The following is a 26,425-nucleotide window of genomic DNA, read 5'->3' as shown; positions in this document are numbered from 1 at the left end:
AAAGAAGTACACAATAAGCACACAAGAAATGGTCACTGCTGAGTGAATTCATTAACTAATAATGAATACGGGGTGGGGGGACTTTGTATACCTAGATATATGGAAAGGGAACTTAAATGAATAAATCAAACACCAGGTTTTAGGACTTTTCTTCCCTCAGAGCACGTTCTCCAAATGGCAGTAGATTTTCTTCAGCATGTCCATTACACACAGGCTTCAAGAGATCAGAAACCAAGTCTTTTTCCTTCGTAATTTCTTCTGATGGCCCAAACAGAAGTAAGAGCTTTTAAAAAAAATGTTTTTTGATGAAAATTATACAACCCTTTCTATCCATGGACATTTAAAATTTCTCAGTTTGAGCTAAGTACAAAAGACTACACAAGTTAACTTGCCATAGGATCCAAGATGATAACTTACCTACATACTTCATGCAAATTTGTTGCTAGTGGTCCTAGACCACACTTGTAAAACACAAGCATAGATTTTGAAAGAGATGGACCCTCACAGAGATTTAAGGCCAACCTCAAACCTCAAAGCCAGTGAGACATAGAGTTTGGGTGAGTTGTTTGAAGCTATGTAGCTCATTAAGCGAGGGCTCAGGTGATGGTCGTCCTACAGAATTAGAAGCTTTCTCCAATTTACTTATGAACAGGCCCCTCAAGATATCTCAAGCCAAGAACTTTGATTATCTTTAATTCCCCTATTTGATATTTATTCATTGATTTCTCTTTTTTTTGAATTATTAATTTTTTATTTTTTATAAACATATATTTTTATCCCCAGGGGTACAGGTCTGTGAATCACCAGGTTTACACACTTCACAACACTCACCAAAGCACATACCCTCCCCAATGTCCATAATCCCACCCTTCTCCCAAACCCCCTCCCCCCAGCAACCCTCAGTTTGTTTTGTGAGATTAAGAGTCACTTATGGTTTGTCTCCCTCCCAATCCCATCTTGTTTCATTGATTCTTCTCCTACCCACTTAAGCCCCCATGTTGCATCACCACTTCCTCATATCAGGGAGATCATATGATAGTTGTCTTTCTCTGCTTGACTTATTTCGCTAAGCATGATACACTCTAGTTCCATCCATGTTGTCGCAAATGGCAAGATTTCATTTCTTTTGATGGCTGCATAGTATTCCACATCTTCTTGATCCATTCATCTGTTGATGGACATCTAGGTTCTTTCCATAGTTTGGCTATTGTGGACATTGCTGATATAAACATTCGGGTGCACGTGCCCCTTTGGATCACTACATTTGTATCTTTAGGGTAAATACCCAATAGTGCAATTGCTGGGTCATAGGGCAGTTCTATTTTCAACATTTTGAGGAACCTCCATGCTGTTTTCCAGAGTGGCTGCACCAGCTTGCATTCCCACCAACAGTGTAGGAGTGTTCCCCTTTCTCCGCATCCTCGCCAGCATCTGTCATTTCCTGACTTGTTGATTTTAGCCATTCTGACTGGTGTGAGGTGATATCTCATTGTGGTTTTAATTTGTATTTCCCTGATGCCGAGTGATATGGAGCACTTTTTCATGTGTCTGTTGGCCATCTGGATATCTTCTTTGCAGAAATGTCTGTTCATGTCCTCTGCCCATTTCTTGATTGGATTATTTGTTCTTTGGGTGTTGAGTTTGCTAAGTTCTTTATAGATTCTGGACACTAGTCCTTTATCTGATATGTCGTTTGCAAATATCTTCTCCCATTCTGTCAGTTGTCTTTTGATTTTGTTAACTGTTTCCTTTGCTGTGCAAAAGCTTTTGATCTTGATGAAATCCCAAGAGTTCATTTTTGCCCTTGCTTCCCTTGCCTTTGGCGTTGTTCCTAGGAAGATGTTGCTGCGGCTGAGGTCGAAGAGGTTGCTGCCTGTGTTCTCCTCAAGGATTTTGATGGATTCCTTTCGCACATTGAGGTCCTTCATCCATTTTGAGTCTATTTTTGTGTGTGGTGTAAGGAAATGGTCCAATTTTTCTGCATGTGGCTGTCCAATTTTCCCAGCACCATTTATTGAAGAGGCTGTCTTTTTTCCACTGGACATTCTTTCCTGCTTTGTCGAAGATTAGTTGACCATAGAGTTGAGAGTCTATTTCTGGGCTCTCTATTCTGTTCCACTGATCTATGTGTCTGTTTTTGTGCCAGTACCATGCTGTCTTGATGATGACAGCTTTGTAATAGAGCTTGAAGTCCGGAATTGTGATGCCACCAACGTTGGCTTTCTTTTTCAATATCCCTTTGGCTATTCGAGGTCTTTTCTGGTTCCATATAAATTTTAGCATTATTTGTTCCATTTCTTTGAAAAAGATGGATGGTACTTTGGTAGGAATTGCATTAAATGTGTAGATTGCTTTAGGTAGCATAGACATTTTCACAATATTTATTCTTCCAATCCAGGAGCATGGAACATTTTTCCATTTCTTTGTGTGTATTCATTGATTTCTTAATAAGTGCTTGTTTTTCCTACCAATAGTTTTCAAATTAAGCATTCAGAAAAGAAGAGGAATTAATAATGATAATTTAGATGAAGACTGGATCTTAAGTATCAAGACATTTAGATGGTACTCGAATTGATGAGTTGTTTGGCAATATTAAGTTGCATATATGCAAAGTGTTTGCAGGGAGGCTCTAGGAGTATTTAGGGGGCTTTAGTAGCACCTGCCATTCTTAGAATGACAGCAGAAAGCAAGAGTCAAATGCCCGAATCTTCTTTTAATACGGGAATCAAAGTAATACCAAGGAGCTATTGTATTAGTTATTACCCTATAATGCTAATTAACAACCCACCCCCAAACTCAGCAGAATATAACAATAAGCACTTGTTCTCATGCTCAGGTGTCTTCAGGCTGGCCATAAATGGACTGATCTAGGCTACACACAATTGAGCAGCTCTGTTTCCAGCTGCAGATCCAGATGGGCTTGGATCCCCAGTGCAGGTTGGATTCAGTGCAATAAAAGGTATATACACATTCTAGAGCACACACACACACACACACACACACACACTCACTCTCTGGGACCTAAGATGAAAAGGAAGCAGCTCTGTTTCAGGCACACACACACACACACATTCTGGGACCTAAGATGAAAGGGAAGCAGCTCTGTTTCAGGCTGCAGATCCAGCTGGGCTTGGATCCACAGTGCAGGCTGGGTTCAGTGCAATAAAAGGTATATACACATTCTAGAGCATGCATACACCACACACACACACACACACACACACACATTCTGGGACCTAAGATGAAAAGGAAGCAGCTACCTGGAGGAAGCTCTTTTCATGGCAATGGCAAAAGAGCAAGCTCTACCACACAAGCCTTTCTTTTATGTCTAATGTCTACTAACAGCTCACTGGCCAAAGCAAGTCACATGGCGAGCCCAAAATCAATAAAAGGAGAAGTATACTCTACCACAGAAAGATGTGGAGGGAAGCGGACATGTGCTGAACAAGAAACTCCACAAAGTATACAAAGCTATACAAAAACTATAAAGCTGGCTTAAAATTGGAATCCTTCTGACCAATGTTTGGAAAGAAGTATATTGTTTAACATAAGCTCAATATGAACATATTTAAATATCACTTGCCTTCTCGCTCTAATCAAAGCTATAAGGAGAGAAAAGCAGGTTATGGCCAGAACAGCTCATTAAGAACACAAATGACTCTTAATAATGATTAGATGCCTTGATTGACACAAAATGGCAGGACTCAGCCAAATTCACTCCGTAGACGTCATCCTAAAATTTAGTCAGGGTGAGAGCTTTGGAAGAAATGCTATTTGTCACTAGCAAGTCAGTGGTAGAAATACCTATTTCCCTCTACCTATTTTAGTCTAATACTTAACCTGCTTCTCAGCACTCCACCAGGCCTACCTGCTTCCCACTTTAGACAACACATGTCTGACTATGGTATTACATAAAGGATTATTATATTTTATCACTAAAACTGATTTCTCACAAATAAATTTAGTACCGAACTATCAACTGTATCACTGATTTTCAGATGCTATATTTATTTTTAAGTTATATAATCAAATTACATATTTTTCTGGAGCAATCCCAATGTACACTTGATGTCTCAACGTTAAGTATTAAGAGTGTCACTTTCTGTTCTCAAAATTATCCCGATTTTTTCAAGATTTTATTTATTTATTTGAGAGAGAGAGAGCAAGCACAACAATGGGAGAGGCAAAGAGAGAGGAAGCAGCAGACTCCCTGATGAGCTGGCAGCCCAACGTGGGGCTCGATCGCAGGACTTCGAAATCATGACCTGAGCTCAAGGCAGATGCTCAATCAGCTGAGCCACCCAGGTGCCCTATCCTGATTTGTTTAAAAAATTACATTGTAGCCCTAATCATAAAAAACACATGATGATCTATAGACTATCATACTGGCCAATTACCACCACCTAAGCTTTGGTGAAGATAATTAAACTACCAGTGATTTCAGAACTATTTGATAATTCATCAAAATTTCATTTTTATAATCATGCTAATTGTCATTTACAACTTTCTAGTTCTAATAACTTCTTTCCCAATATCCTATATACATACTAAACTCTTTTTTGACAGAATCTACTATAATACATCATGTTTATTGTAATTGGTTTCTTGGGCAATTTTCTTGAAATGCAGAGTAAGTTAAAATGAGAAACACTAATCTCTTAAATGGTTTATTTAGACCTTCAATTGGCAAACGTATAAAATCTTGAAATTAAGATTATTTCTCAGGAGACAGTGCCTTTGTGAGCCATTCTAGTCTCAGAATTCTTTAATGTATAGATTATGTTCAGAAATGTTTAGACACTGTTTCCTATACTACAAAGGCTATATGCAAAATCTTCATCAATGTTTCTGGACAAATATGGTGGTCAATATGCATGTCAATTCTATTCCCACCACACAAAGCTGATCTGGTATTTTTGGATATCATGGTCAGTTCATGAGCAATCAGTTCGTACTCAGTGCTACCAATCAGATCAAATGATCAGGAAAATCATCTAAAAATAATGGATTATACAACCAAAAATGTACAGACTCAACACAGATACTATAGAAACAAGTCAAAAATATCTATAAAATAGGGACGCCTGGGTGGCTCAGTTGGTTAAGCAGTTGCCTTCAGCTCAGGTCATGATCCCGGGGTCCTGGGATGGAGTCCCACATCGGGCTCCTTGCTCGGCAGGGAGCCTGCTTCTCCCTCTGCTTCTGCCTGCCTCTCTGTCTGTACTCGCTCGCTCTCTCTCCCTCTGTCTCTGACAAATAAATAAAATCCTTTAAAAAAATCTATAAAATAAATATTATTTTTTAAATATCATCTTCTGAAAATACAACTGTTCAGTGAAAACAGTTTTCATTTCCCTGTTGGCTTTTCAACAATAAAGACTGCTTCTATCCATTCTCTGTTGGGATTTCCAGAATTTCTCTTTCATTTTCAACCCATTCTTTTTCTTTGGTTGGTTGGTTGTTTTTGTTTTCTGTTTTTTGTTTTTGTTTTTAATTTAATTTAATTTAATTTAATTTTTTTCAGTGTTCCAAAATTCATTGTTAATACATAAACAATCCATTCCTTATTAGCTTTAGATGCCAAATCACATCTGATGCTCTTAACCATGGTTTGTCTGGCTGCTTGATGTGCTTACAGAACACTGATTCAACTCCTGAAAAAGCATCAGCTGCTATGGTATCACATGAGAAACCATGGCTAAGTTGTTAAATGGCTAAATGACAAAAGATAGCTAAGTGGCAAAACAAATTATCTTGTCACTGAATAAGTAAACAATTTATTTGAACAAAGGAAAAATCAGTCATACCAATTTGTGGTTGCATGATAGAAAAAAATAAATGTAACCCTGTCTTTTGCACCTGGTTTTGATGGTTAGGAAGATGTTATAAAAAACAAAAACAAAAAAGCAAACATGAAAACAAACCTCAATTATCAGACTCCAGGAGAACTCACTTTCAAATACTACCTGTAAGGTTACAAGCTGGTGCTTACAATTAATAGACTAGTCCTCCTAATTTTCAGTTGAAAATTCTCAGTTTGCCAGCACACATGACAGGGTCATGCATACAGTAAATACTCAACTGAATATTAAATGAGGACCAAAATTTGGCTGGATAGAAACTAAATAGTGTAGTGCCTGTCATAGCTATTTTCCTCCATTCCACAAAATATTAAGTATCTAGTATGTTTTGCAGAAGCTTAGCAGATTACTTACTTTCTAAGCAATCACAACCAAAATAAAATATCCCAGAAAAAATTTTTACAATATCACATTCAAATAAGACTATTGTCACAAAGTACTATGGAGTCTCAGATTACACTAGGAAAGGACAAAAACAGTATTCTGTGATGTCATAAAATGGGGAATTTTACATAACCAAATAGTCTGATTAATAAAATGCTATTTATGCATATATACACAAATATATATGCATATATATGTACCTTATACTTGAATTTAACATTAAACATATATTGAACATGGCCAATTTTTCTTTGACTATTTATAAAACACATCAAAATTTTCCAAAATCTTGATTATCATTTTGAAGACCAACTTTTTTTTTAATTGTGGAAAATTAATAGACTCACAGAAATGCTAGGTAACACATAACGGGAAAGCTGGATCTGCCAGCTTTTACTATAAGCGGTACTAAGTGACATTTGTTTTTACCCTTGCAATTATCCTCTTACATGAAAAACTCTCTGCCATTTCATGGACTAAATGAAATTCTATACAGGAGGAGTCTAATGGATACAGAGTTTCTTGTTAAGGGGACAAAAATGTTCCAGAATTAAATCATGGTGACAGTTGCACAATCTTGCAGATATACTAGAAACCACTAATTGTATGCTTCAAAAGAATGAATTTATGATGTGACTTACTTATAGCTCAAAAATAAACAAGTCATTCTCCCTTATAAACAACCTGACCTACTTAACATGTTAAATAAATGCATAAGTGCAACATAATTAATATACTGTTCTGATTATATAATCATACATAATTTTAAAATCTTACTTCAGGATTAACAGCAAAGAAGGCAGGAATAGGTTTAGTTTTGTTTTATTTATGAGGATGGGCAACGGAAAAAAGTTTAGGGACTAACTTCTTGGAAGTGCGTACCTGCAGGACACCTCAGATAAAGAATGTATCCAAAGTCATCATCACTCTAAAACTAAGGAATCGGGGGGAAATTCACCATAAAACTTCAGCATTAGTACATTAAGACTACAGGAAATTGCTCAAAAGCAGGCCTCAGGAACAGAAAGCAGATAAAATAATGCTTTTTTGTTATGGCAGCTGTAAAACTAATTTCAAAAACCTGACAGTCTTTTCAGGCAAACCATCTATAGTGATAGCTCCACTGGGTTTCCTTAAAAATGGCTGACCCCACACCTGATTCCAAAATAAATATTTTAGGAATGGGGAAATAACAAGCAAAGGTTACCAGGCACTTCCTATCAATTTATCTACCAATATAACTGGATATTGTCCCCTCATACTCATAACTGTAGGACCTGGACCAACTAGAATGATGTTAACTAGAGCTTATCCATTTAATTAATTCATTATTCACTTAATTTTGCCTTGATTTACTTAGCATGGAGATGTCATTTAAAAATGGCAAGATATCTATATTCTCTAAAATAAAAAGCAGGGGCACCTGACTGGCTCAGTGGGTTAAGCCTCTGCCTTCAGCTCAGGTCATGATCTCAGGGTCCTGGGATGGAGCCCTACATCGGGCTCTCTGCTCAGCAGGGAGCCTGCTTCTCTCTCTCTCTCTCTCTCTCTCTCTCTGCCTGCCTCTCTGCCTACTTGTGATCTCTGTCAGATAAATAAATTAAGAAAAATTTTTTAAATAAAATAAAATAAAAAGCATTTCAACTATCTTCCTAGCTTTCCATTTGCTCTATTTGTCAGCATAATATAATTCTCCCTATGGACATCGGAGTGGCACATATAATAATATCCACAACAATTCAGAATATTCTAGGAATGGTTTATTAACTATGCTTTTCTGCTTAATTTAGAATATATTAATTCCCAAACCTTACAGTAAAAATATTTCTCAAACTGTATTTGTGTACTTACCTGCCTTATCAGATAGAGTGCCCATAATTGAATAGCTCTGTCATAATCAGAAGTAACAGTAAGTGCACATTTCATTAGAAATGGAGGTAAATGATAATAAACTCAGAATAATTTTGGAAGATTATTTGAAATAAGTGAAGCCAAACTGCTTTCTTGATTTCTTGTTATTTTAACCTATTTTTAAATGTTTATGCAAAAAAATAAAAGTGAAAAGAACTAAATTATAAGGAGTTATAAATCACAGAACAAGAAATCAGTTATAAAAATAAGAATTTTATTTTACTTGTGTTCTAGTCAATAAAAGTAAAATCACAGACTGGAAAAGGACCAGAAACTTCATCTTTCCCATAATTTAACTCAGTGGACTTCAATCTTGAATGCACCAGACAATCACCTGGGGAACTTTTTACAACTTCCTGGACCCCCCTCCCATAGTGTTTCAAGTGGTCTAAAGAGGTACCTTGCCATTGATAATTTTTTAAGTTTCCCCAGGTGATTCTTTTGATGAGCCAGAATTGAGAACCACCATTCTTTTTTTTTTTTAATATTTTATTTATTTATTTGACAGAGAGAGAGATCACAAGCAGGCAGAGAGGCAGGCAGAGAGAGAGAGAGAGGAGGAAGCAGGCTCCCTGCTGAGCAGAGAGCCCGATGCGGGACTCGATCCCAGGACCCTGAGATCATGACCTGAGCCGAAGGCAGAGGCTTTAACCCACTGAGCCACCCAGGTGCCCCGAGAACCACCATTCTTAAATCCTACTCCCCACACAGCTCAAACTTTACCCAATTCTTTAGGCTTCTCTGTAGAGTTCTTCTCAAAGTAAGGTTTTTCTCCCCCAAACTATCTGTCTATATAACCTGTATATGTAACCACCTGGATCTTGTCCATCACTGCTTCTTGATCTACCTGGTATTTCACTTATATGGATATATCTTTCACTCAACCACATTTGTGCCCTTGGAGCTGATATCTTTTTGCACATCTTAAGTCCTCAACACCTATGTATAGTACGAATGTAAGAATGGACGAAAATAAATGCAAATGCTTTCCCATATTCCCAATACTTGGTCTCGTGCCCCATTCTACTCCCTTACTTATCTCCTGGCACCTTGTTTCCCCTTCCCCACAAAACTTTTCATGCAACTATTCAACTACTTATTAGAGTAGAGAAGACAAGACTTTGGAGAAATAAAGAGGGCTATCTTACTAGCAGATTGTAATCCGCAAAATTAGAATCATAAAAATCTCATTTACCTTCAGCTGGTAAGACTTCCAGCTTCCTTGGGTTTATTCCATACCTATATGTCTTATGTTTTAATAAAAAGGAGGCCACTCACCACTGTGTTGTCCTCCACTTTGCACAATGTGCATTATTACGATCCAAGATCTATTTAATGTCTATGTCTTATTTTACATAATGTTGTAACGCCACATGGCAGCTCCATTTTAAGTGTCATGTTGTTTCAGTTTTGAAAATGCCACCTTCAGTCTAGACAAATTAGTGTTTCAAACTGTTACTATTTAGAATAATGGTAAGCTTCCTTTCATGGCAGATCATTTCTTACCTAACTTCAGATATTCTTGATTTGTCATTGGATGAGATAGATGTGTAACTGTTGCCTCTCTAAAGGATAATTAAGTTATGTGACCTCTTTAAAATCCTGTAGGGATATAGAGGTCCATTTCTTGATGGATACAAATGAACTTGTTTAAAGGAAGAAATGTCTGGTTATTAAAAGCACTGTAGGATGAGTGAACAACCATTGCTGATCTTCTTCCTCTCTAATGATCCTTTGTCAACCACCTTCCTCTTCTCACCCCTCAATATATTTGTTTCCAAAAACTTCTAGCCTCACTGTCCTTCCTTCACAATGTACAGACTTTCCCTTGAAGAGAGCAACTCCTTTTTTCCTGATGACAAACATTCCAAAATATGAACCTAAATCATTCTTGATTCTGAGTCTCTGATATGTAATCTGACTAACTTTCGGGCATCTCTAACTTGATGTCAAAGATGACATGACTGGATAAACTTGTCATCTCATCCCTAATCAAATTTCCTTTCCTCTCTATCCTCTCTTTCAGTGAACAGCAACTTGTCTGCCCACATGTAGCTCCAGGGAGGAATTTCCGAGATCTTCACACAGGATTCCACCTCTTCACTCACCACCCTTTTTCAGGCAAAATAAGTTGGCAATAAATTCTCTCCTTCATATGCCTGAAACCTGATTGATTCTTCCATCCTTCTTACTGCTACTATAATCACTTCTCCCCTATATAATATTAACTATTGAATTGTCTATTGAAAAAAAGTTCTAATCACATCATTCCCTATTTAAAAATCCCTCCCAGGCCAACTCTTTTTTCTTTCTTTCTTTCTTTCTTTCTTTCTTTCTTTCTTTCTTTCTTTCTTTTTTTTAACAAGTAACCATAATATGCCATAGAAATATCTCTGTAATTTGGCTCTTGCTTATCTTTCTCCTTTTCACAATCATCTTAAACACTAATTGCCCTCTCAGGAAGTTTCCCCTGACTTCTCAGTCAGGGTTAAGAACCCTGCTTAGGATCCTAGAAAATGCTGTGCTTACAGGATCAGAGCATGTACTGCCATGTACTGTACAATCAGTGTTTACTTGTCTACTCCGTAAAGGAAGGGGAGGTATCTTCATTAAATTTTAAACCCAGCACTTAATATAATAGCTGGCAATAAGAAATGTTCAGTGAACAAGGTGAATAAATAAAAATGAAGGGGCATTTTTATTACATCAAGCAAACATGTATCGGAGGGTAAAAGGAAAAAAGGAATAGGAAGAGAAAAAGAAAGACTTCTAAAATGAAAAGAGGTGGGTGGAGACCAACCTTCTCTTCCACCTACAAATGGCTTTAATTGCCACGAAGGCTAGTATGAAACCTTTATATTCCCGATCCCTTTTAGCCATCTTCTGAATCTCAGTTAGTTGAACACAGCCTAGAATTCTCTTTAAATCCTGAGCCTGGTGTCAGAATGAGTTAGGAGAAATATGAAATCTTTTTTCTCTCCTTCAACACTAAGAATTGTTTGCATTATGCTAAAAAAGACAGAGCCATTTTGCAGCTCTATTCTTCATAAATATGCTCCTTCCATACTTGCTGAACACAGCAAAATTAAAACGTCCCCTTTTCATTGGCTTTCTCCAGAGAAGAAAGAAAGCAAAATTTGAAAGGAATTTTTAATAACTGTAGAAGTCTTTGGCTTAAAAAAAAAAAAAAAAAAAACCAGTGCATCACAGAGTATGCATGAAATTAAATCCAGTCCAAGGCCTAAGATTAAAAAGTTGCCAGGGCATGTAAGTGATCAATTATGACATCTATGAACTTGGAGCCAAGAGACCTTGATTTCAAGTCTTTGTTTTGGATAAGTCATTCAAATTCTTCTGGCCCCAGCTCCACATTATAAAATAGGGATATCTCTCCAGCCTGCCTTATAAGATTATTTTAAGAATCAACTTCATGGGTTCCAACATGTATTTTAACAAATACTTTTTTGAATGTCACTGTTCCGGGCATCATTGATCCAGGCCTCCTAGAACTCACATTCTATTAAGAAAGAGCCAGAAATCAAGTTAAGTAGATGGATGTAAAATGAGCGCTCATAAGGAAAGTATACCAGGGCAAGGGGACAAAGAATGATCGGGAAGACATGCATTTGTTGGGGAAGGGAGGCAGATTTTTTTCCTGAGGAATTGATTTCTGAGAGGAGATCTGAGTGAAGTGAGAGGGTAAACTATGTCAACATCCAGAAGAACATCCCAGGCAGAGACTGTAAAAGAAAGGTCCTAAGGTAGGCATATGCTTAGGGCTGTCCAGCAACAGCAGAGAAACCAGGGGGCTTGAAGTCAAATGACTGAAAGGAAGGGGGAAAAAAGGAAATAAGGTTAGAGAGAGAGAGAGAGAGTAGGGCCAGACATATGTGTGAGAGTATTTTGTAAACTATTACTGATTACAAAATTGCAAGGCTGATTCACCCTAAATGGCATGAAAGACTGGCATCGTTCTCCATAAATTTTAAATGGTTTGTATTTATCACTTTAGACCTTGAAATAGTGTCATTTGTTGCAATGCTATAGATTACTGTATCAAATGAACTTCGCCACACATGAGCACATGGGCACACTCACACAGTGCACAGCTTTGTCTCTATTCTCTATGTCCTGTGATGGAACAGTCTGGGATTTCTCATTTCCCTTCAACATCCACAAACAGTACCAAATGGTCCTTCAGCCATCTCACCAATAGTACCATAGAGACCTCCAAAGTCACGACTTTTATTGATTCTAAAGCAAAAGCCAGGCCCTTGTTAAGATTGTAGCCTAACCTTGGTTTCACTGTTAGAGAAGAACGCTGAAAACTCAGAGATGAGTCAAAACAAAAATGACAAACAGCAATCCAAGTATTGATATAGGAAACCAAAAGAAGCAAATAAATGAGCTGGGACACACATGGAGATTGTAAAGAAAAACCATAAGCAGAAAGAGGGCACACACATTTTTATTTGTTAGATGACAACTGAGGTTGGGCCACTAGACAATGATATAACCAGATCCCTAGAGAACATTTGGTTCTATGGGGATCTCAAAAATATGCAGCCCACGGAGAGCTTAAAAATAACAGGAACTTCAACATAGTGAAATCCACAGCTACAGTTTTAGAATTCCTTTTCCCTGACCCTCTCCTTTGCTACTTGCATCTGCCCCTCTAGCAGATTCTTCTGCCACCTCCAACCTGCCCCCTTCCACAGTCCCTATCTCTCAAACGCTGCTCCCAATGCTTGATCACACTGTTTAATGCCTACATGGTTTTCTGTTAAACATCTCCCCCGGTATGTCTTTCTGTGCTAGTTTCTCAGTGTAGCAATGAACAAAGCTACATTCTCCCTCAAATCAGTTTCCTTTATTACTCTACAATTTATCTTCAGTGCACCCAAATTCTCAGTAACTCAAGCTCAAATCCTCAAAGACATCTATGAGGCCCCTCCCCTCTCCCCTACTCCCCAGTTCAATCAGTAATTAAGCTCCATTGATTCTCCTTGAATATCACTTGTCCCCTTCCCTCTGTTGGCCCCACCCTTCTACCTCTTGCGGACAGAATAGTGGCTTCTCAGCATACCTCTTCCTCTAGCCCCTCTCCTCTTGATAAAATGCCACCAGGGGATTTTTCCAAAGTATACCTCATTAGACCACTGCCTTCCTCAAAAAATCTTATATCCTAGGGTATTAGAGCTACAAAAATATCAAGAGAAGCTTGTAAAGGAATTTGGACAAAATTAGAGATCAGTACCTGTCTGTATGTCTGTGTTAGTTTGCAGAGTGGTCATAGATCACTCCAATACCTTCCTACCTAAATTCTACCAAAACTCCAAATTTGAATAATTCTTCATTTTTAGATTTATGAACATTAGATCTTGAAGTATACAAAAATACTTTCCTTCTACAATTCAACATGTTCCAAACATGCCGCATGGGCAGTTCCTGCTATAACAGAAGGTTATTTGTTGTTTCCTGACATTAGGTAAGAACTAAGAATTAAGTGCAATGGCATATTCATTTAGAATTTCATGTGCATCCCACTGATGTCAGTAGATTGGCATTAATTATACTGGAACAGAATATTTGATGGATCTAAAGAAAATCAGTCATGTGGAACAGTACACAGCCTCAAGTTTTAGGTACGAAATCTGAATCTTAATTCAGAAAGCCTGATACTCATATAACCCCCACTGTGTAAAATTTCTGACCTTCAGATAAGTCTCAGTAATGTTTTACATTTATTCCATAAAGCACTAGAATGAGAGACAGCGTACGCTTGCTTCCCTGAAGCTTTCATCGTTCTCCAGTGTTTTATGGTAAATTTTTTTCAATTTCTAAGCTGCAGAGTCAAAATGCTGTGACCAAAAGCTATGGGTCATATTTTCTTTATATTACAGAAGATATGGAATGATCATCTTTTTGTGTGCAGTATATATCAGAGTAGCAAGAAATGGTTTTCCATTGTATAAACCTTCTCCCAACAAACACCCCCAGCAATACATCTTTTTTAACACCTAACCCAAATGCAACTCCCACAGATAATTTCTTTCAGAGTCTAACAATCCATAAAGTTCAAAGTGTTCTAGAACTTTTCAAAACTTTAGTCTGAAACTACAATTCACAGGGCACGCTGCATATGCATGCAAGTGCACGCGCACACACACACACACACACACACACACATTTAGTAGTCCTTCAGCCATCTCACCAACCCTGGATAGGTTCTGAGAACCTAGATAGACAGGTGGAAGCAGGACAGATCTGTGGCTGTGAAATGTGAAGCAAAGGAGATCCAGAGAGACTATTTGAGAACAGCAGTGATCTATGAGCCAAAGAGGCTATTCAGGAGTGCCTGGGTAGCGCAGATGGTTAAGCGTCTGCCTTCAGCTCAGGTCATGATCCCAGGATCCTAGGATCAAGCCCCACTTCAAGCCCCACAAGGGGCTCTGGGCTCAGCAGGGAACCTGCCTCTCCCTCTCCTTCTACTGCTCCCTCTGCTTGTGCTCTCACTCTCTGTGTCAAATAAATAAACAGAAATCTTAAAAAATAACAACAACAACAAAGAGGCTATCCAAAGAAATATCCAAGACAAGGGGGATCAAGTGAAAAATTATGCCCAGAAAAAAGATCTTCATCTGGGTTAAGAGAATCTGAGGGGGATCTGAATAGGAGGCTCTTGAATTCCCTGAAACACCAACACATAAAGCGAGACCACATTCCACAACAGATTGGGCTTTGTCTGTAGGTAAGGAGGGTATTCTTATAGCTGAGAAAGCTATTCACACACAAGATGTTTTTTATACAGGCTAAATGTCCATTTTGAAAAAAAAAATGGTCATGAAAATTGTCATACACTCAAAAGACCTGCTATGCAATCATGAAACATGATGTTAATAAAAGCTTCTGGCTACACAGGGGAAAGCATGTGTTTAATTAATACATAGGAAAAAAGCAAACTAAGTGGATACACTATAACTGCTTAAATCAAAATTATGTATTAAAAAGAGGGCTGACAGACTGTGCCAAAATTTTAATTAAGACATTATAAAAGGTTGTAATGTTTCTCTTTTTTGTTCTTGCTTTTACTGTTGCTTCATTTTCTGCATCTGTACGTTTTCTTAATTTTTTTCTTTCCATACATGAATTATTCTAGTAAGAAGAAAAGTACTAATAAGGCTTATCTATTTTCTAGGCTATAACACCCAGAATTGTGCTGTCACAAAAAGAGCTCAGAAGTGGAATCAGAGATCCCGAGTTTGAGAATAAACCTGATGCTGTCTGATAGTGTGGATTTAAGAAAGAGACCTAACCTCTGTACTAACCGCCATCATCTTTTGACTAATGAATATGTACTCTTTGCCCACTGTATCTCATCAAATATTACACATCACTGAAGTAGACTGGTCTTGCTCCACCATTACACAGATAAATGAACTGAGGTCTAAAAAAAAAAAAAAAAAAATCAAGTAATTTCTCAAGTTACAGAGCGAGCAAATGGCAAAAAGAGGAAGAGAACTCAGAACTGTGAGTCCAAACCTTTTCAATTATAAAATAAAGATAGGCTGTGAGGCTCAAACTGTTCTACTTATGAGTTTCCATGAAGGTCAGAACCCTGTATTAGTTTTGCTCAAGCCCTTAGACCAGTGCTTCCTTAGCACACAGTAGGTACTCAGTAAATATTTGTTATAATACCTGCACAGGAGATTGAAATAGTGGTTTTGAGAGTTCTGGAACAGCTCTCAAAAGTTACCTTCTACAAGCTCAAATTTCTTTGGAGTTAATTTATCTTAAAACTTTATGCAGATTTTGTATTCTACTTCATAAAATCACATATGTGGTTTAATAATATCACTACAATATGTGGTTTAACTTAAATATTTTTCAAACTATTCAACTCTTAAGTAACTTTAGCCTCCTTTCCCTCATCAGATAAGTAATACGGGTGCTCCTGGAAGATTCTGTAAATTTAACCTATGGTTTCTTGTATGCGTGGCACAGCTCACATACCATTGTGTCGACATACTTGGGCTAAGGACCTTGGACATCAGTGGCCTCAAATGTTCTTATCAGCTCAAAAATGCTACGCTTTTGGAACAGAGCATAATCTCCCAGCTAAAAATGAACTAGTAAGACATATAGTGGAACATCTTTGTTCTGGACATAAAGAAGCTATGTCTTTCATCTAAGACTGCATTAGGTTTTTTTGGCAGCTGAAATTAAAATTAGTTCATTTTAAGCTTATCACGAACCAAACCCCTAGGTCTTTCTTACAGGTACTGTAGTAAGCCAGATACTCCGCATCTTATACTCACCTATTTTTATTTTTTGAACCTGCGTGCAAGATTTTACCTTTCCTCCCTAATAAAATTAATCATTAGGCCCAGGTCATTATTCCAGCCTGTTGAGAGCTGTCTTGAACCCAGTTGTGTCATTGATCAAAGTATCCTTCTGACAGAAAATTGTCATATATGCCTTTCATATATCTTCATCCAAAACAAACAAAATAAATTTGTAAACAAAAACAGTGTGGGACAAGGCTTCAGGGCATGCCACTAGACACCTTCATCTAGGTCAAAGATACTCATGATCGAGAGAAAACACATGCCTTAGTAAAAGGACATATCAAAATCCTTGTGTGAGCATGAGATATTTTTATATTTTTCAAAAGAACAGGAATTAGCTTTATAGGACTAGACACACTGAACTAGGATGACAAAGAATAATTCATCAACATTCTAGGTACTGTTGATCAATTACCTGTAAATTTGCCCATCTGCACCTTCATCTGTTTTTGTCTACAGGATACATTTAAAAAAAAAAATGTTAACCGTATGAGCTTCTAAATCAGGATCTCTGATGAACCATTCTAGTGGTTTGGTTTTTAATGAGGCTAATTTGGCATTATTTAGTTTCACTGTTTTTTTTCTCTGAGAGTTCAAAAGCAATAGGCGTTTATTTCTGGAAATTAACATACATTTCAGTAGTATAAAGATTCTGGAATTTTCCTTTTATCCATCACTTTTAAGATCATTTTTATCTATCTGGAACAGATGTTTACAGAACCCTACTATACCCCCTCAGTTTTCCCTGAAGGTCACTGCACACCTTCTCCCTTTGTATCTGCCAGAGGACATTCTCTGCCAAAGGAGCCTGCTAAACCCATGAGCAGGGCAGCTGAATCCCCCTCAGAGAGATAATTCTGAGGCACATTCCACAGTCTCTCAGAAAGACCTAAGATAGCACGAATATAATTCCCAATCGGAATAATTCGCTACAATGTCCTTCTGCTTGCTTGCCTCCCTTTCTCTCACTTTCCCATTCCCATTCTGTTTCCTGGGATCACTTCCCAAAAACCTACTTGCACCCAAATCCTTATCTCTGAGTATGCTTTGGGGAAAATCAAAACTAAGACGCAATCTCCAACCTCCTAGCACTGTTCCATCTGTGTGATTTTCTTAAAATTACTGCAAGTGCTTGCCCAGTCACATCAAATGTTGTCTCACTACCCATGGATACAGTGCATTTGTACCTACAGAATAGGAATCACTGAAAACCTATGTATGGGTGCTTTCCTATCACTGCCCCATCTCTTTCTTGCTTCAGTGGCACTTAGTCAGGCTTATCTTACGTTTTACCGTACAAAAGTTATCCTTCTTGTTGGAGAAGATTAAAAAAAAAAAATAGCAGTTAAGAAGTATTCTCTTTTCCTCTCTCAAGATACCTCAAGGTCATACTGAAAGTCTTCAAAAGAAGAACCCAAGGTTAAAATACATACACATAGTTCTAATTAGCATCTGTAAGTTACTAAGAGACTAAACAGTTCAGCAAGTGGGAATATTGGTCTTACCATCCAAGGGTCTAAATTCCAAACTATGGTTCTATTATTCTTTCAACAAATACTTCTTCACTTCCCAATTATGTGTGAGGCACTAGGCTAGAAAATGGGGAGCTGTATCTGAGAACAAGATATGCACCCTGACGCTTACATCTGAGCGGAAAGTATTGGGCTAGGTACGGGCAGGAGCATCTGACCATTCCACATCATTCCTCTATATCCATTCAAGTAGGATCTTGAATTTCTATATTGATACTTAATTCATATCCTAAAGCTTCTGAGTCCTTTTAATAAACTGGCATATTCTTCTACCTATACTTTTTTCTAACCCAGATGATAACACAGAATATTCCTCACAGCTCCCAAAATTCTTTGTGATGTTCTAATCCTTCTTAATTCTCTTCCACTGAGAGGTTTCATTTGGCTGAAAGTAAATGGCACCTTATGAAAGATGGAAAAAGAACATGCTGGAGGCCGAGGCACTGAGGAGAATGTGCTGAGTCTACGTAAAATGGTCCCCATGGGAAGACCGCCAGATAAGCACGTTATGCCAAAAATGACCGCCCTGTGGTCAAGAATATCAGCCTTAGAATACGAAAGGCTGTGAAACTGCCACAGATTAGAACTTTCCCAAATGTGGCCTGGCACTAAACTGCATTAAACCCTGGTAAGAAACTGAGGTTCCATAACACTGGTTTCAGGCCATAACTCGGAGGACAGATTTAGGAATATGTCACTTCAGACAGTGCTTGTCTTTGCAAGAAGCCTTTTCAGGCTGAACACAAAAGGTCCACCAGAGACATACTGCATGTGATTTCTGTACACCATTTATAATGACCTTTTTCAGAATATGTACTGTTGACATGATTCCTTCTTTTTTTAGACTAGCACAGCAATCGCTTTTAGAAAACTTAGCTATTGAAATACATGAGTCTAAAAGAAGAAAGTTCGCTTTCTATTATGTTTCTTTCATTAAAGTGAGTCAGATGTATCATTGCTGTTTGAGTAGAATTATTTAACTGATTTTTTTTTTTTTTTTTCTGGAAGAAAAACACCTCAGGAAACATGGTAAGAGGTTTTCAAGTCCTCGCCCTGGAAAAAGTTTCTTGCTAATGTCCCATTTCCCCTCTGCCAACTGAATAAGCCTGATACCCACTGGCTGATGAGATGATAAATTATGGAGACAGAAACAACTGTGGCTTTCTGCTCCTTTACTAGCTTTGTGGCCAGAAGAGAGTCACTTAATCTTCCTGAAACTCAGTATCCTCTTTTTCAAAATAGACTCTTTAAGGATTAAAAGAGATGACATATCGACAATGTCTGGCCCAGAACCGGTACTCTGTAGAGTAACTGAAGGTCATAGAGTTGCAACACAACAGCAGCAGCTGTACTCGGAGACAACCTGCAACTCAGGCTTCTGTTCCAGTGCTCTTACAAGTTCCATGCCCTGGCTCAGGGAAGCCACAGGTTTGGGCGATTTCCTCTTAATTTTTACTCCCAGTATCTTAGACAACTGAAGTTTTCATGCATACACATGGACTCAGGATCATGAACAATATCAACAATCCGTTTGTGAGGCTGTCATCCCAGTGGTTCTAGCATATCTACGAGTAATTTATTATTCTTAGAGATTTTTTTCTCCTTATCATAGAGGGTAAAGAAGAGAACTCTTTGTCCATCCCAGAATGGTCTCCTTTAGGGGACAAACTTGTCCAGCAAATACTGTTTATATAAATCAACTCTTAGTTTTTAAATCTTGTGATTTAATCAGACTCTTATTGAAGTGGGAGTTAACTTCGAATGCTCACTCATCAGATATGGGCATTTTCTAAAAACATTAAATGCTAAAGAATAAAAGCCTATCCTGTCCAACCTATAAAATGTTTGATATACAGGTTAATGTCAAGATACGTGACACTTTTAGACTAAACACTCACTGTTTGTCAGATTGTTTTACTTGTCAACCACAGCACTGTATAGTAAAATACACTGTCAAAAAGCATTTCTTTGAGAGGGCATTTCTTTTGTTGGTTTGCCTGCTTCTGCTGTAAAACTAATTATCCATGACAATTAGCATAGGTGCAGATCCTAAAAGAAACAGGAGTAACTGAAATGAAACCATGATACCAGCAAGTCATTGTTATAAAAATGAAGCATGAGACCTGGGGCGCCTGCATGGCTCAGGGGGTTAAGCCTCTGCCTTTGGCTCAGGTCATGGTCTCGGGGGTCCTGGGAATGAGCCCTGCATGGGGTTCTTTGCTCAGCTGGGAGCCTGCTTCCCCCCTCCCTGCTTCTCTGCCTCTTGTGATCTCTCTCTCTCTCTCTCTGTCAAATAATTAAATAAAAAATATTATTAAAAAATGAAGCATGAGACCTAACACCAGCAAAAACGCTGTTACTTCCCTGGGCTCATCACCACCAAATATATCCCTTTTGACACTTCCTGGAATGATAAACAGTTTCCAGTCTGGTAGGTATTTTTTTAAAGTGACCTTGCACAAATTTTAATACAGAATTAAAATTCTGTAATTTTAATACAGAAGAATTTACATTTTAATACAGAAGAAAATCCAAATTCATAAATTTTATACACTTCAAGGAAAACATTCAGACAAGATCAAAGAACTCAGGGGCAAACAAAACAAAAAACCCTCAATATGTAAAATTCAAATTTTACAAGAAAATCAAATGAAGACCCTTTTTTTAGACACATAGGCAATGATGTGCCACATTTGAAGCAGATCAGAATTCTTCATTGGTAGCTCAAATGTATGAATTCTAAACAAAGTTTAGAAGCAGAAGCTTTTTTGTAGCAGAAGCACTTCACACACTGGTTTCCATGGTATAGTCTATGCAGAAATATTCCACTAGAGGGATAAGGTACTTGAAAGAAGTAACAATGTCATCTGGTGGCACCTTGGACCTCTGCAGTCTTTTAAAGGGTTTTCATTATTAATTTTGGGGGCTCATTGGAACCTATCGCTTCCTCAGATTATGGATTTCTTTTAGAGTCAATAAACACACTGCATTTTTTTGAAGAGAATAAACAGTAAAGATGAGGTTTCAATTGCTGCAAAGGTCATGATCACCACCATAAGATTAAGTTTCTTCTTTTTAGTTGAGAATCATTATTTATGATGACCACAGTGTAAAATGTCACAGAGGTTAAGCCAGAAAGAACATTAATGCTCAAGGTAAGGTGATCTTACCAATCCCTCACAACCCACCTTGGTATTTCATGTTCATGTAAATTATTTTCTTTTCAGTTAAAAAAAAATCTATTGCTCTATGTTCTATGATTTTTTTAAAAGCTACACAAAAATAAGAAATTTAGTTTTGCTGTTCACCTCTGAAGCAGGACAGATGTTTAAGAAATTACAGTTAACTTCAATATATGCAAATCTTATTTTTCCTTAAGGGAAAAAAATGCTAATGATGTTCTTGCAACAGCAAACTTCTCCTCACCTGAGGAGGTCATTTTAAGAATTACTTGTTACTCAAATTGGAAACAGAATTAATGCAGAACAGCCTAAATTATTTCTTGGGCATATTACTCTAATGATGGGTAAATCTGAGGAAAATTACTTAGAAATATTCATTCCAGGAATTCCAATGATCAGTTTTACTGAGTCATCAATTCCTTAATTACTCAATAACACACTTGCTACTCCCCCCCATTTCTAATGGAAAAATCTCTCTCTCACCAATCTGGCGAGTGATTCCATTTTCTTAATACAACTAAAAATAGGAATATTTGTAGAAACCATTACATTTCAGAGGGACTTATACCCAGTTTCAAAAAGAAAAGACATAGTTTTGGAAAATAAAACAGAATTTAGGGAATAGGCGTAATTTTAAGACCACCAGTACATTGCTTTCATTATCCCCATGTTTGAAAAATCTTAATGATATCTTTAAAGACCTACAGAGGGCTTTGTTTTTTTTATTCAATAGTTGATTGAGAAAACCTGAGTCTTAAGTGAAGAAAATTACCAAATTGTAGGCCAGAATGGCAAAATACAGAGAGTGTGTCCCCAACCGCATGGATGACCTGGATGACCCCAACAATATCTAATCCCTGAGGACCTCAGTGTCTGCCACGGTGAAGTGAAAAGCGTGACCTAAGTGATCCCTGATGTCATTCCTAGTATTTACTGTTAGTACATATTTGGAAGACCCTTATCAGAATTATTTTTAACATGACAACTAGTTTTTATGAATATTTTTAAAGATAATAGGGAAGAGGATAGACATGTATTTGTACATTAAAGAAAAATTCAGCAGGATACATAGTAGTTCATGGGAAGAAGTAGAGTGTGTGTGTGTAGAATAGGGAAGTGCTTTGTCTCTATATTCTTCTGAAATCTAAGAATGTTTATAACACAAGCATTTAACTTTTGCAATCAAAATAATATAAACCAAATACACATGAAAACTGTAGCACAAATATTCCTTCACAATTACCATTTTTGAATTTCAAATATATAATTATTATTCCATGGCTGTAGTGTTGTTGCTGGTTTTTTTTTTTTTTTCAAGAAAACATTGAAATTTAGAGTTGTCTTAACCCTGATGTTCTCCTTTTTGTCTATTATCCACTTCTACTTAACGTCCAAGCCTGTTCACATATCACCTCCCTCTCCTCCTGCCCTGGCTCTTCATCAGCAGCTCCACTCCATTACCTGCACAGTAACGTAGTCATGTTCATGTCTCTCTCTCCAGGCCCCAAACACAGAGAATTCGTCTTACTCATTATTTCCTCCCAAATTCTTAGCACAGTGCCTAGCATTAGGAGGAGACTCCATGTATTTTTTTTTTAATAACTCCATGTATTTTTGTTTAAGATTTATTTTATTAATTTGAGAGACAGAGTGTGTGCAAGCATATGCAAGGGGAAGGGCAGAAGCAGGGAGCCTGACATGAGGCTCAATTCCAGGACCCCTGAGCCAAAGGCAAAAGTCAGAGGCTTAACCAACTGAGCCACCCAGGCACCCCAAGAGTCTGTGTATTTTATTCCTGGAATGCACTGTGAAATCTGACACCGTATAAATGCTACTCAAGAGATCTCTTCTTATTCCATTGAAAACACAAGGAGAAAGAAAAAGTAAAAATCCTATCGTATACTATAAACATAAGCACCTTATAACAAGTAACAATTCGAGCTAATGTCAGTGGAAGTATGTTAGCCGCATAAGAAGCTCGTTCTTTTGGGCTGCTTTGCCTGGGCTTCCAGGATAGAGTCAGATTCACTGACAATCATCTAAAGGTATTCTATTATCTAAATTTCTTAAGAGAATTTTCTAATCCAAAATTCTGCAGGAACAGGAGTTAAATTTAAAGAAAAAAAAATGGTGAAGTATTGGGCTAGGTAAAAATAGTAAAAATTAGAATTGTGAATTGTGTCTTTCATATATGACTGCTAAGGTTAGTATCACCAAGCAGCCCATTTCTTAGTAGAGGACGCTGAGGACCAAGAGGCAGCTGATTTGTAATGGATAGCAACTTCTAATGGTCCAGGATATGGAAACAAATTCAAGTTCTGTTTTTATCACTTACTCTCTGTGCCAATTTGCACAAGTCACTTTAGTTATCTGAGCTTAATTTCCTTATTTATAAAATAACATATAGTATGCCTGCTTATGGGATTATTGGAAAGATTAGATGCCCTAGTGTATATAAAACCAATGCACAAGCTATTTATTGTATATGGATATAAAATACTACTCTTCATTATAGGGATTTCTTCAACAATTTTTCTTTCCAAGGGTTGGGCAGAAATGTGTGATGAAGTGGGAATAGGCCAACGCATGGGAACCAGAAGTCTTCTAGTCTTTGCTCATACTCTTTCTAAATGTGTAGCTTAAAGCATATCTTAACCTCTCTGCTTTGGTTTCCCATTGGGGGAAAAAAAAAAAGAATATTATGTTCACATAGCTGAAATATTTAAAATAATCAAATGGAAAAATGGTTGTGAAATGCTTTGCAAAGCCAAGAACTTTCAGCCGATACAAGCACATTTGTGTCTTGAAAAGTGGGTGACAGAAAGGTAAAGTGACTCGTGCCAGGATGCTCAGCTTATTGTTATACATAGGAAGAAACTGGGCTAGAAATTAGGTTCAAGTTCCTTCTACTTCACTACCTATTTGAATAAGTGGATCATGTACACAAAATATTGGTCCAAAAATATATAACACTATACAAATGGAAGCTCTATTTTCTAATATAAAAGAAGAAGCAAAAAATATTTATATTCATAGTTTAAAATAATATTCAGACATTGAGACATCACTGTTTGATCACATTATACAACAAAATACATTTACTGCACATATTTAACAATGACTTTGCTGACTAGTTTTTCACAATTACTACTGGTTTCCAGCCACTCATCTACTTCCCATCAAAATTAAACACCTTTTATTTCCAAGTCTGTTTGAGTACAGCTGCTGTTTGTCCTGGTTGCACAACCAAGGATTTATTTATAAATTTATCTCAGCCTTGCCCAAAATGTTCTTGAGTGTTTATCAACTAAGAAAACTAACCTGACTTTCTTGCAATCAAAGCTTCTAATGAAGTTTATCTATCAAGGTATAATGAGTTACAATTCCTTGTTTATTTTTTGTTTAGATGTGTTTTATTTTTTAAATTATATCAACTTACTATAGAACACCTTTCCTGATACTGTTGCAAGTTTTCTACTGAGTTCAGATTTTTTAAAAAAGAAAGATTTTTAAAAATTCTTTTAATACTTTGAGGGAACAAAGAGAAAAATGACTTTTTCACATCTGGTTAACTGAACAATGTTATACTATGTCTCTTTTGTATTCACTTCTCTCTCCAGAGATAATCTTTATGCATTATTCAAATTTACTATTATGACACAAAAAGATGGCTCCAAACAAAATTGCTGATCCTTGTTTACATACACAAAGGGATCTGAAATATAAGCCTTCATATTAGCATAGTTTGTGAAATGTCATTCCATTGTGATAATTTCCTGTTCTGTAATTTGGGTCAGCATCTGAAAAAATCATTATCATCATTAGAAAACACTACAAAAGTACGCTCCTTCCAAAAAAACTTATTTGCCAGATTTGAGACAAAAACAACCTCAGAAACTCCACCTTGCTCCCTTCTTAAAGACTCTTACTACTGTCCTATGAAGCTGTAGCTCTTTGTTCACTTCTCCTCCAGCACTGGATCATAAACTCTTCAGGGCAGGACCCATGCACAAATCACCTTTATAATCCAAAGAGCTTAGCACCTAGAAGGTGCATCAAAAGTGCTTGCAGGTGGGGAAAAAAAAGTGTTTCCAGAGTTGAGTTTATATAACAAGAGATGTATGCTACACTCTTGTAACTTTATCTTCTGCATTTTTAACCTCATGTGGAGATGGAGAAGACATCCCAAAGAGCATGCCTTTCACCAGCTATAAACACCTGCTCAGCCTGATTCCTTCCGGATACCAGGACATACCTGTTATTTCTTATCTTCACACGAGCACAACTATGTAAACACATGGCAGAAAGAACCAACACATTCAAGGGGTCAGTAGCTATCATGACCAAAAATCCCAGTTTCTCAGGAGCAAGCCCTAAAAATCCCAGTTTTTCAAAACAAGCCCTATTAACATGCATTGTCCTGGCATCCAGTTTGGCTTAGGAGATCCCCTGTGCCCTCAAAAGTGTATTTGGAATGATAAGTTATATGGTCCTCTTATTAATAACCATGATTCAACTGTGTTCTTTTTTCTCTCCTTGGAGACCTTGAGGGAAGGTTCTGGAAACACAAATGATAGGCAAAATTGTGCAAGGAATAAAGACAAGATAACGGGAGGTTGAGTGGAACATTTTCTGTTGCCCCTTAATTAGTACCTAAAACCCAAAACTGAGAATAAATAGACATAGAGTCTGTCATATTTTTATTTATTTACTTACTTATTTCCTTCCTTACTTACTTATTTTTTAGAGAGGGAGAGAGAGAAAAGGGAGGGAAGGGTGGGGGCAGAAGGAAAGGGAGAGAGAGAGTCTTAAGCAGGATCAGGGAGCTGGCCGGGGGCTCGATTTCACAACCCTGAGATCATGACCTGAGCTGAAATCAGGAGGTGGACACTTAACTGACTGAGCCACCCAGGTACCCTCAGTATGTCCCATTTTAAACAGAATGGCCATGATCAAGAGTCAGAAACCTGTGTCAAAACTCATTAAGAAGCAGAAAAACTTTCCCTAATACTCCCAAATCATCAATCCAACCCTTTGCAAATCCCCAGCCCTAGCACTTCTTGTAGCTTATAAACTGAAATGGACAGAAGAAAGAAATGTGGGAGTCCTGGATTGTCCACTAAAAGGTGGCCCAAAAACCTAAGTAGAATGTAGACACTTTCCAGTGAAGGGAGAGGGACTCCCAGGGAATCATTCAGAGAGAAGGA

The sequence above is a fragment of the Mustela lutreola genome, chromosome 9 (genome assembly GCF_030435805.1).
Source record: "Mustela lutreola isolate mMusLut2 chromosome 9, mMusLut2.pri, whole genome shotgun sequence".
NCBI lineage: Eukaryota > Metazoa > Chordata > Mammalia > Carnivora > Mustelidae > Mustela > Mustela lutreola.
Note: the sequence above shows the minus strand (reverse complement) of the source record.